Source organism: Crocuta crocuta, unplaced genomic scaffold, assembly GCF_008692635.1.
Source record: "Crocuta crocuta isolate KB4526 unplaced genomic scaffold, BGI_CrCroc_1.0 scaffold580, whole genome shotgun sequence".
In the NCBI taxonomy this organism is placed as follows: domain Eukaryota; kingdom Metazoa; phylum Chordata; class Mammalia; order Carnivora; family Hyaenidae; genus Crocuta; species Crocuta crocuta.
In genome coordinates this window covers 2,763,084-2,773,571 of record NW_027527940.1, presented here as the reverse complement: position 1 = coordinate 2,773,571, position 10,488 = coordinate 2,763,084, and the positions used below count along the sequence as shown (strand labels likewise).

Genomic DNA, 10,488 nt, shown 5'->3' with positions numbered 1-10,488 from the left:
CAGCTCAGAGCCTGGAGCCTGTTTCAGAGTCTGTGACTCCCTCTCTCTCTGACCCTCCCCTGCTCACGCAGTCTCTCTCTCGCTCTCCTAGAAATAAATTAAAAAAAAAAAAGTATAGAGAATAATAGGCTGAATTCCATATGCCCATCGCTCAGGCAACAATAACCAGCTCATGGCCAATCTTGTTTCATCCATAACACCAACCAAGTCCCCTTACTCCATCACCATACTGGGTACTTCGAAGTAAATCCCACACACCACATCATTTCATCCACTGATCAACTTTTTTTAAAGATTTTTAAGTATTCTCTACACCTAATGTGGGGCTTGAACTCACAACTGAGATCAAGAGTCACATGCTCCACTGACTGAGCTATGCAGGTGTTTCCATCTGCTGATTAATCTTAACATCACAAAAAGAGAGGCAAAGAGATATTACATGTCTTTTGATGTGATGCAATTAGAAATCTCCATCATTATCTATACAGTATTACTGCTAAAGCAAACAAACAAAAAAAAAGGAAAAGAAAAAGACCTGAATTTGGACTCAAGTCTCAACTACAAGTTTGCAGGAAATGCAGAGGATATGTAGGAAACTCTACATATAGGTGACTTGATTTCTTCAAAACACAAATGATTTGAAGGAGTGAAAAAATAAAATTAGGAGATATATCAACCCCACAGACATGTGGACTCTATTAGTCAGCATTCTCCAGAGAAACAGAACCAAGAGGACATATATAAGACAAGCATTATTATAGGCATTGGCTCACATAGTTATAGAGACTGACAAGTCCCATGATTTGTGCCTGACATTTGGAGACCCAGGAAAACTGGTGATGTAATGCAGTCTGAGTCCAAAAGCCTGAGAACTGGGGGGGGCCAGTGGTTTAAGTTGCAGTCTAAGTCTGAATGCCCTAGAGCCACAAGCCACACTGTCTGAGGGCAGAAGAAGATAGATGTCTCAGGTTAAGCAGAGAGAGAAAATTTGCCCCTCCTCTTTTTGTTCTCTGCAGGTCCTCATTGGATTGGATGATGCCCACCCTGAGTTGGTGAAGGTGACCTTCTTATTCAGTCTACTGGTTTAAATGCTAATGTCTTCTGGAGACAACTTCACAGACGCAGCCAAAAATAATGTGTACCAGCCATCTGGGCATCCCCTAACTCAGTCAAGTTGATACACAACATTAACCATCACATGAACCCTATTTGGAAATCAATTCAAACAAGCCATCTGTAAAAGACATTGTGAGACAATCAAGGAAAAGGGAACGTGAACTAGATACAAAAGGATATTAAGGAATTATAAACTATGTAATGCTGGAATTTGCTTTGCTTATCATGAATTTTTTGCATTTTGACTTTCTGAAATATTGCATTAAAATACTACTTATCCTAGGGGCGCCTGGGTGGCTCAGTCAGTTAAGCATCCGACTTCGGCTCAGGTCACGATCTCCCGGTTCGTAGGTTCGAGCCCCACATTGGGCTCTGTGCTGACAGCTCAGAGCCTGGAGCCTGTTTCAGATTCTGTGTCTCCCTCTCTCTCTGCCCCTCCCCTGCTCGTGCTCTGTCTCTCTCTGTCTCAAAAATAAAAAATAAACTTTATAAAAAATTAAAATAAAAGAAGTAGCAGACTTCTCTTTAAAACTTTAAAAAAAAATTACTTACTTGATTATGGAGTTTTCCTTAAGTTTTGGGTCCAAGACAAGTGCCTCACTTAATTCATACTAGTTCTGACCTTGAAGAAGACAGAATGTGAACAAAGCAGTCAAGACATAAGCAATGCAATAACAGTATGAAATGAACACTATAAAGGCAAGTGTGGTAGAGAATCACTAAAGAGTGAGGAAGAGAGAGATTGGGAGTGTGTGTGTGTGTGTGTGTGTGTGTGTGTGTGTGTGTGTATGAGCATGTGGATAGTGGTAAATGGTTGAGTTGGGGTGGGGAATCACGGAGCTTTCCAACAAGTTGCTGAAACTGGAGAGTAGAGGGAACTCAGGATACGTTTTCAAGCTTTGAAAGAGGTACAGAGTGAAATATAGATCAGATTCAGCTTCAGTAATGGTGAACAAGGGGACATTTAACTGAAGTGAGCGATGCTGGGGAGGAAGAGCATTCAAGGGAAACAAAGTCTGACTTTGAACAATATTGAGTGTGAGCTGCATATGAAAGACACAAACAGAGCTGAAAAAGGTACTCACAAAGACAAATCTGGACCTCAGGTGGAAAGAGATGAGCAAGAGATACAAATCTGGATGAGATCATGTATGGAAACTGTAAAAAGAAAACTGGAGTGGGCACAGATCTGAGATCTGGGGCCACCAACACTTAAAGGTCAGGTAAGAAGATGGAGCCAGCAAATGAGCCTGAGAAGTAGCCATCAATGAGGTAGGAAGAAAACAAAGCATCTCCTAAGGAAGAATGGTGTGGAATGCTGCTAGAAGGGAAGTAAACTGAGAAAAGAGAACTAACCATTGGGTGTGGTAACAGGCAACCAAGACAAGGACAGTTTCCATTGAGCAGGGAGACCACAGCCAGGTTGGAATGAATTGGCAAATGAGTCTGAGAGGCAAGGGAATGAAGACAGTGAATCTGATAGTACACCTGAGCAATTCTTGAAGGATGGAGACTAGAGAGGCTTGAAAGAATCAAGTTGGGCACAATCCACAACCCTCAGCTCTACTATCTACCTATTTTGTATTAAGTATTTTGTATTGAGTACAGCTCTGTTTCCGGAAGCTGTGGAGATTGATTTCATGAGAATGGATTACTTTGTGACAGGACTATAAAAAGGAAGTAATTTGTTTGACATTTTGCACATGTTTTTTTATATATTATCTTTTAACCAGCTATGACAATGGCAGAGGAGGACATTAGCAAAAGATGTCTAGTCTAAATAAGGGGCTGAGTTTTTTAAACCAAGAATCCATCCATCCTTCCTTCCTTCCTTCCTTGAGAATGAGAGTGGGAGAGAGGGATGGAGGGAGAGAGAGAATCTTAAGCAGGCTCCCTGTTCAACATGGAGCCCAACACATGGCTTGATCCCATGACCCCAGAATCATGACCTGAGCCAAAATCAAGAGTCAGATACTCAACCAACTGAGCCACCTGGGTGCCCCAAGAATCATTTCTTAAGTCAGAGATCTAGAGGACAGGTAAGTGAGGGATGAGGGAAATTGAGCCCCAGCCCTGGGCAGAGCATCTGTCTGCTGATGCTGGGGATCTGCTACCATCACCCCCATAGTGAGAGCCCTGAGTGGACAAACCCTTAGAGCAGCCTTGAGATGGAGCAGCCCTAGCAATACTTTCCAGCTCAGAATTTACGAGCAGTATACCATTTTCACCTCACTTTCTCACAAGGGTGAAGTCAGAACTGTCCCTGAAAGCTGCAATCACCCATGGGGGGCTGCTTCCCTCACCACCAGAAACAGTAGGGGTGGCATCTCTTCTCTACCCGCCCCCCCCACCCCATTCCTGTTTTCCAGTGAAGACAGGTGGAGAGAGGGGAACACAATAAACATCTGTTTAAAAAGCCACAGACCTCATCTCTCTTATCCATTTTTTTGTTTATTTATTTATTTTGAGAGAGAGAAAGAGAGCGAGAGCGAGCATGAGCAGAGAGGGGTAGAGAGAGAAAGAGAGAGAAAGAATCCCATCTTACCCATTTATTTTTAACTAACCACAGAGGGAGAAACTGCCTCCTCTGAAAGGTAAAGGAGCTTACTTTGAGTTTTGAATTCTAAACCCAAGACTCTACGTAGTATGTTCTTCTTGATAGTGAAAGATTACAGAGAAGTGTGCTCCCCATTTCAAGCAAACTGAACTTTAAAATATGACCACCTCTCTGGCTCCTGCTTGTTATGCCCCCATAGCTCTTTAAAATTTTCCTTCTCAGACTTTGGGCAAGGACTACTCAGACTGGCATAAGTTTCTGTACTTTAGAGAAGGGAATGCAACATTCATTTAATTAGCAACTTCAGCTGCTCTGTGACCACGCTTCACTCAGAGGTACATCTAGAACACAGACAAATCTATCTCCAAAAGCTTGTAGGGTGAGACAGCTTTTACTGAATGTTCTTCCAAAAGGGGCAGTGAAGGGAAAATTATGCCACCCAACACAGCAAACTCTCCCAGTTCCAACTCTTGGGAAGAGAAGTGGTCTCTTTCATAACATGGCCTCCTCTGGCCACTGGCTCCTCACTGCTCTCTCTTCCTCACTTTCTCAGGAAGGCCTGCTATCAGCTTCTGCCATCTTCCTCTGAACACCTCACCTCAGCAGTCCTGACTGGTCCTGACCAGAGATTTGCTGCTCTTAAATATTATCAGTCAAAAGAGGTGTATGTGCCTACTGTCCTCCACGATTTACATTTTAATCATTGAGGCCCTTTGAGTTTGTATTAGTTTTTTACTGTTGCTATAACAACTTACCACCAACTTTGTGGCTTATGACAATGCAAATTTACTATCTTCACTTCTGTATTTCTTAAGCCCCAGCTGGGTCTCAGAGCGTCAGCAAGGCTGTGTCGCTTTCTAGAGGCTCTAGAGGAGAATCTGGTTTTTGCCGTTTCTAGCTTCTAGAGGTTGTCACATTCCTTGGTCCTGGCCCACTGCCATCTTCAGAGCCAGTGAGCACATCACTCCAACCTCTGCTTTCATTGCTGTATCTCCTTATATGGCTCTGGCTGTTCTGCTCTCTCCCTCTTTCACATTTAAGGACCCTTTTAAATACACGAGCCCTGCCCTGACCATCCAGAATATTCTCCCTCTCTCTCTTTTTTTTTTTTTTTAAAATATTTCTATTTATTTCTAGGAGAGAGAGAGAGACAGCGTGAGCAGGGGAGGGTCAGAGAGAGAGGGAGACACAGACTCTGAAACAGGCTCCAGGCTCTGAGCTGGCAGTCAGCACAGAGCCCGACGCGGGGCTCAAACCCACGAACTGCGAGATCATGACCCAAGCGAAAGTCGGACGCTTAACCAACTAAGCCACCCAGGTACCCCTACTCTCCCTCTCTTAAAGTCAACTGATAAGCAGCTTCTCTCTGCAAATTTATTTCCCCTTTGCCATATATCATAACATATTCAGAATTACTGGGGATTAAGGACACGGATACTTTTGGGAAGCCATTATTTGTCTACCTCAAAGTTCAAAGGCTAGTGTGGCTGGTGGTAGCTTATGAGGGAATGGTCTTCTCTTCCTGTAGCTGGAGGCTATAAAGGAAAGCGGTTGTGCTGGGCCCTAAACTCAACTCAAGTGGATGGCTAAGGGCTTAGCTAAAGTCTTTCTCCAAGGTAAACATCGTGCAACCCTTTCTCAGTTTTAGCTCTGCTGCAATCTTTGTCCTTTACCCCCATATTAGGGGTGGATGGGCAGGATGGGTGGTAAGTGACTTTGAGAAAAAACACAAATAAGCAAACACTCTATTCTAATCCAGAGACATTGTCTCTCCATGACCTCTTTCATCATCTCCGGGAAACCTCTTGGCTCACAAACACTTAGCCGTCCAGATTTCGGTGGACATCTTGGTATTTGAAAGACTCACCCATCCCAGGTTAATGCCAGACTAACAATGAATTCTAGTGGTTGACTCAGGGAGAAGGAGAAGCACTGTCTCCCTGCGGCTCTGGTTTACAGATGAGGAAATGCAGGATGGGAACTTGTTTGGATCTGGGAGTGACCATCACTCCAGGTTCCATGTTTACATGATTTGGTAAGATAGTCTCCAGAGATGACTGTCATTAATTCCTTATCTCTTGAATGCACCTACTGCTTCTCACATCAAGATGCAGAGTCTATTTCCCCTGCTTGGGCCGGCCTTAGTGACTTGCTTGACTAATAGAATGTGATGAGAGTGATATTCTGGATCTTTTGTGGCTAAGTCACAAGGTTTTTGATTGATGATCCTCTTGGAATCCAGCTGTCATTATGTAAGCCCATGTCTCATGGAGAAGCCAAAAGTAGCCTCTCTGGTTAATAGGACCTGCTGAGTTCACAGGTAGCACCAGCTACAAGCCACAGGAGTGAGCCATCTTGAACATCTAGCCTAAGTCAGGCCTTCTGCTGCCTCTGACCCCAGCTGTTATCTGAATGCAACAGGATTCAAGGCCATCAGTGAGAACCATTTAACCAAGACCAGTCAACTCTTAGAGCAATGAGAGCAATAAAAATAGTTATTTTAATCCACTAAGTTTAGAGGTAGGTTTGTTATAAAGCAATAGACATTTAGGGTATACCTATACCTTTGGAGAACCCAGAGCAAGTCTAGGCAGTGTGACAAATCCTGGAGAGGCTACCGAAGAGTGTCAGATATCGGTAGAGAAGATATAAAATGGGTGATCAATAAATAATAAAGACTAAGTACCACAGGATTTTGTAAGAAGAAGATATTACTTGTGGGGAACTGACCAAGGAAGACTTCCCTGGAAAAAAATGAGATTTAACCTGAGTCTTGAATCTGGGTAGGCTTTTAACAGGGGGAGAGTACAGATAAGAGAGAATTAAAGTATCTAAAAGAAGTAATGTGGACAAAAATGGCAAATCAGAAGAAAGAAGGATAAATGGGAAATTTGAGTAGATTTGCTGAAAACACTCACTTTTCAAGATTCAGGGCAAGGGTACTCTCTCCCAGGAAGCCTCCTTTGCTGTCTCCCATTTTCCTACCTTCTGTCTTACCTGAACTGATTTTTCTACTCTTGTCAGAGCACCAGGAATTCTTTGGATTATATTTATTTTTTAATACTCCTGTTATGATTAGGCTAAAGGTAATATCTGTAACAAAGAGTTCCCAAAATACAGTGGCTTAAATCATGTGGGTATTTCTTTTTCTTTCTCATGTAACAGTTTTCAGGGGAGGTCTGTCCCTCATGGTCATTCAAGGACATGGGTCCTTCAAAGTCATTGCTCTGTTCTCACCTAAGTCACTAACTTGCATGGTAGAAACTTGGTCACTAGCAGATTCTGGCTTCAGCCAGTTGGGAGAGGGAAGAGAGGTAGAGGAGGCAGGCCTGATGTTCCCAATCTGGAAGTGTCAAGTACTTTGTCAGGAACTTGGTCACATGACCTCCCCTAAGCCCAAGTGGGGCTGGGGAAGTATGGTGCAGCTGGGCAGCCATATGGAATAGTAGTTCTGTCATTAGGAGGAAGGGGATTCGGGGTGGGTGGTAGCAGCCTGTGCCACAGATGCTCATCCTCCTCTGAGTCCAGGAGCTTCTTGAGGGCAGGAACCTCGTTTTCTTTCTCTGGTCCCCAGCACTGAGCCTGCTGCCTGACCCAGAGTAGTGTTCAAGCCACACCTGGATGGCTTGAAGCTATTGCACTGGCTTAGGTTGGATGTGAAAAAGGCAAAAGGCAGTGTGGGGACCTGAGAAAGAAAGGACAGATGTGGAAGCGTTTAATAACAAATGCACAGGGCTTGATGAAGCTTGCCAGAACAGAGAGCGTTCACTGTTATGATCTTTTGTGATCTAAGTTGATGGCTCTTTGGCACAGGTTTAAAGAACTTGAACTGAATACCTCACTTAACAGACATTTATTGAACATATTCCAAATTTAAGAAATTCCTCAACTGTTTCAAAATCACTGCAGAAAAAGCATGCCTTGAGCTTGAAGACCTTCAGGGTTCTTATTCCATACTTGCCTCTGAGACAGGTACCAGGTTAGAGTACCTAACTGCACATCAGGGCTTTCACCTGGCAGTCATTCTACACCAGCACCCATACCTTTCTGCTCTAACACCACCTCTCTGGAGTGCTAACAGACCCCCAGAAAGTGAATGTGTGTGCTCACTCACTGATATGCAGACACTATCTCCTTTCTAGAAAACCAGGCTCTGTGGCTGAGTGCAGTCTAAACATGTTATTCTTCAATGTCAGCACAGGTTTTGGAATCAGTCCAGACTGAGTCTGAATTCTGGCTCTGCCATTTACAACCTACTTTGATAGTAGGTTCAGGTTAATTTATCTTTTTAAATCTCAGCTCCTTCACCTGTAAAATGGAGATTGTAATGGGGCTATATCCCTGGTTGTATGAGGATTTAATGATGTTCTGGGTATAAAGCACTTGGCCCTTAGCATTGCATTCAATGAACAATAGCTCTTCAATTATTAGAACAACTAGATTTTCAGGCCTCTGTGGCTTCTCACATCAAAAGATACTAACAGGTGTAGCAGAAATAATAGTCAGTTATGGCTGTGAACAAAACTCAAGTGGGCAAATTGGAAACTCAGTAAATTTTTGACCTGGCCTGAGTCCTAGGCCTACGGAAGACAATCTGATCGTCGTGTATGCAGTCTCACCCTAAGCTTTCTTGGCCGCATTTTGGATGATTACCACATTGGAGCTCAGAGCTCAATTTTAACTTCACATTGGAGCTCAGAGCTCCATTTCAACTTCCTCTGCATTCCTCCCTGGTCCAGCATAATCTGAGAACTTCACTAATCAGCCCAGTCACCATGCAGAGGAACAACTGGGTCCCTTTTTTGGTCTCCTATGCTTCTGGGACCCATGCTTTTGTCAACAATGACATCATGTAGTTGTGATGCTCTCTGAGATGACAACGCTGACAGAGATGGCAGCTCTGGTCAGTAGCACATTCAGTTCCATCCCATAGATTAGACCCGTTTCTCTTACCTCCTGGGACAAGTGGAGTTCACTCCCCACACCCTGCCAGGCTAGCTTTTCTCACACTCTGAGCTAACTTGTGGCTCACTACAAGCTCATAGAAGCTTTCCAAGCCATACATGGTTTTGTAAAAAACTGGGGCCCACTCATGTCCACGTGGACTATGCCACTATCCCTCTTGCTTCTTCTTACCAGAAGGCACAAGACCTATTTGAACAACTGCAGCTGGGAAAGTCTTCCTTTCTGTTACATCCATTTACCCTCAAGGGCAGTGACCCTTCTTCCCTCTGCCTTTCTCCTCTCCTGGGAACTCATGCTGAGAGGAACGTCCCACCACTTACTACTCTGGTTCTTCCTCTCTAGTTCTGCCCCTCCATCTCTGTTCTCCACAGCACAAATCTCCTTTTATGTAGGTGGAAGGGGGGCACCTGGGTGGCTCAGTTTGTTAAGCATCCGACTTCAGCTCAGGTTGTGATCTCAGGGTTTCTGAGTTTGTGCCCTATGTCAGGCTCACTGCTGTGAGCACGGAGTCTACTTCAGATCCTCACTGATGTCAGCATGGAACCTTCTTTGTTTGGGTCCTCTCTTTCCCTCCCTCTGTCTCTTCCCCTCTCACATTCCTCCTCTCAAAAATAAACATTAAAAAATACATATATATATATGGAAGGGAGTTATGTTTGTGTGGAAACACACACACACACACACACACACACACACACACACACACACACACACACACACTAGAAAGCAGTTCTTTGAGTTTGTGCATACCTTCCAGACTGTTTTGTCTCCCATCAGAGACCAGAAGTTCTTTGAAATGATAAGCTAGGGAGTCTGCCATTCCTGTTAGCAGGTTTTTTCTGCAGTGGCTCAGAGGAGTGAACACGCTATTTGATATCTCAGCTATCAGTCTGCCACAAATTAGTACTTCATGTTGTATCCTGTCTTTTGAGTGACATGGGTTTTTACTAAGTTAAGGTAGTTGCAAAGAGGTCTACCAGGCTGCTCTACCTATAGAGTGGGCAGAAGCCCCTTCATCATGCTCCCAATGGCTCCATTCCACTCTTTTAATTTTTACCCAAGTTACGCACATAATTTTAAAAGTCAAATATAATTCTCTAGAATTTTAGAAAAGTAGGAGTCTTCTGGGCTCTCTCCCCACCCCTCCATTCCATTCTCACCTTAGTCCCTTAGTTGGCTCTTCTGATATTTACCTCTATATTGCTAAAATTGGGATCACATTGCTACTTCTTGACTTATAGGCATTATTTACGGATTTCCAAAGAGGGAGATGAAGCTATTACTCCATTAAAGACTCCCACATATATTTAATTTACCCTCCCTTCACCAATACTTAGGATTTACTTTGCTTTGACGTTATAAATGCTAGTCACCAATGAGTCCTATGGAACAGTTTAATTAATTGCCTTTCCTTTCTCAAACAACTTTTTGTTTTTCCTGGAGCTAATAAATGGCCTTTTCCTCTGTGTACTTCTAAATTCCTGGACTCTCCTTGGGGACTTTGCTCTCAGACCCTTCTACCTAACCCTCTGGACTGAAGCGCTCTTAGCCTATAGCACAGCTGTCTTCTCTTATTTATACTCTCATCTCCTCTGTCTTATCTTCTACATCTATATATTTGTTCTACTTTCTGGGGCATTTCTTTGGCTTTTTATTTCAACTTTTATATTGGCTTATAAACTTTTTATTGTCATAGTTTATTTTTACAGTGCTCTTCGTGTTTTGATTTTTTTTAAACCAACCTATTCTTATTTCATAGTTTCTATGTTATCGTTAATTTCTCTGGGAATATTATTAATTATTATATTTAAAATATTTTCTTCATTCTTGGCATTGTTTCTATACATACA

The 10,488-nt window shown here is 43.1% G+C and overlaps 1 long non-coding RNA gene across 1 annotated transcript in view; it reads right to left on the bottom strand.

Annotated features, from left to right (window-relative positions):
• Positions 1-22: 22 nt before the first annotated feature.
• The window catches only part of LOC144221788 (uncharacterized), a 19,633-nt gene continuing 9,167 nt past the window's right edge, over positions 23-10,488 (bottom strand). The window contains exons 3-4 of the long non-coding RNA XR_013332178.1: positions 1,669-1,738; positions 23-87 (exon numbers count right to left, since the gene is read on the bottom strand). This is a non-coding gene — a long non-coding RNA (uncharacterized LOC144221788). The remainder of the gene's footprint in view (positions 88-1,668; positions 1,739-10,488) is intronic.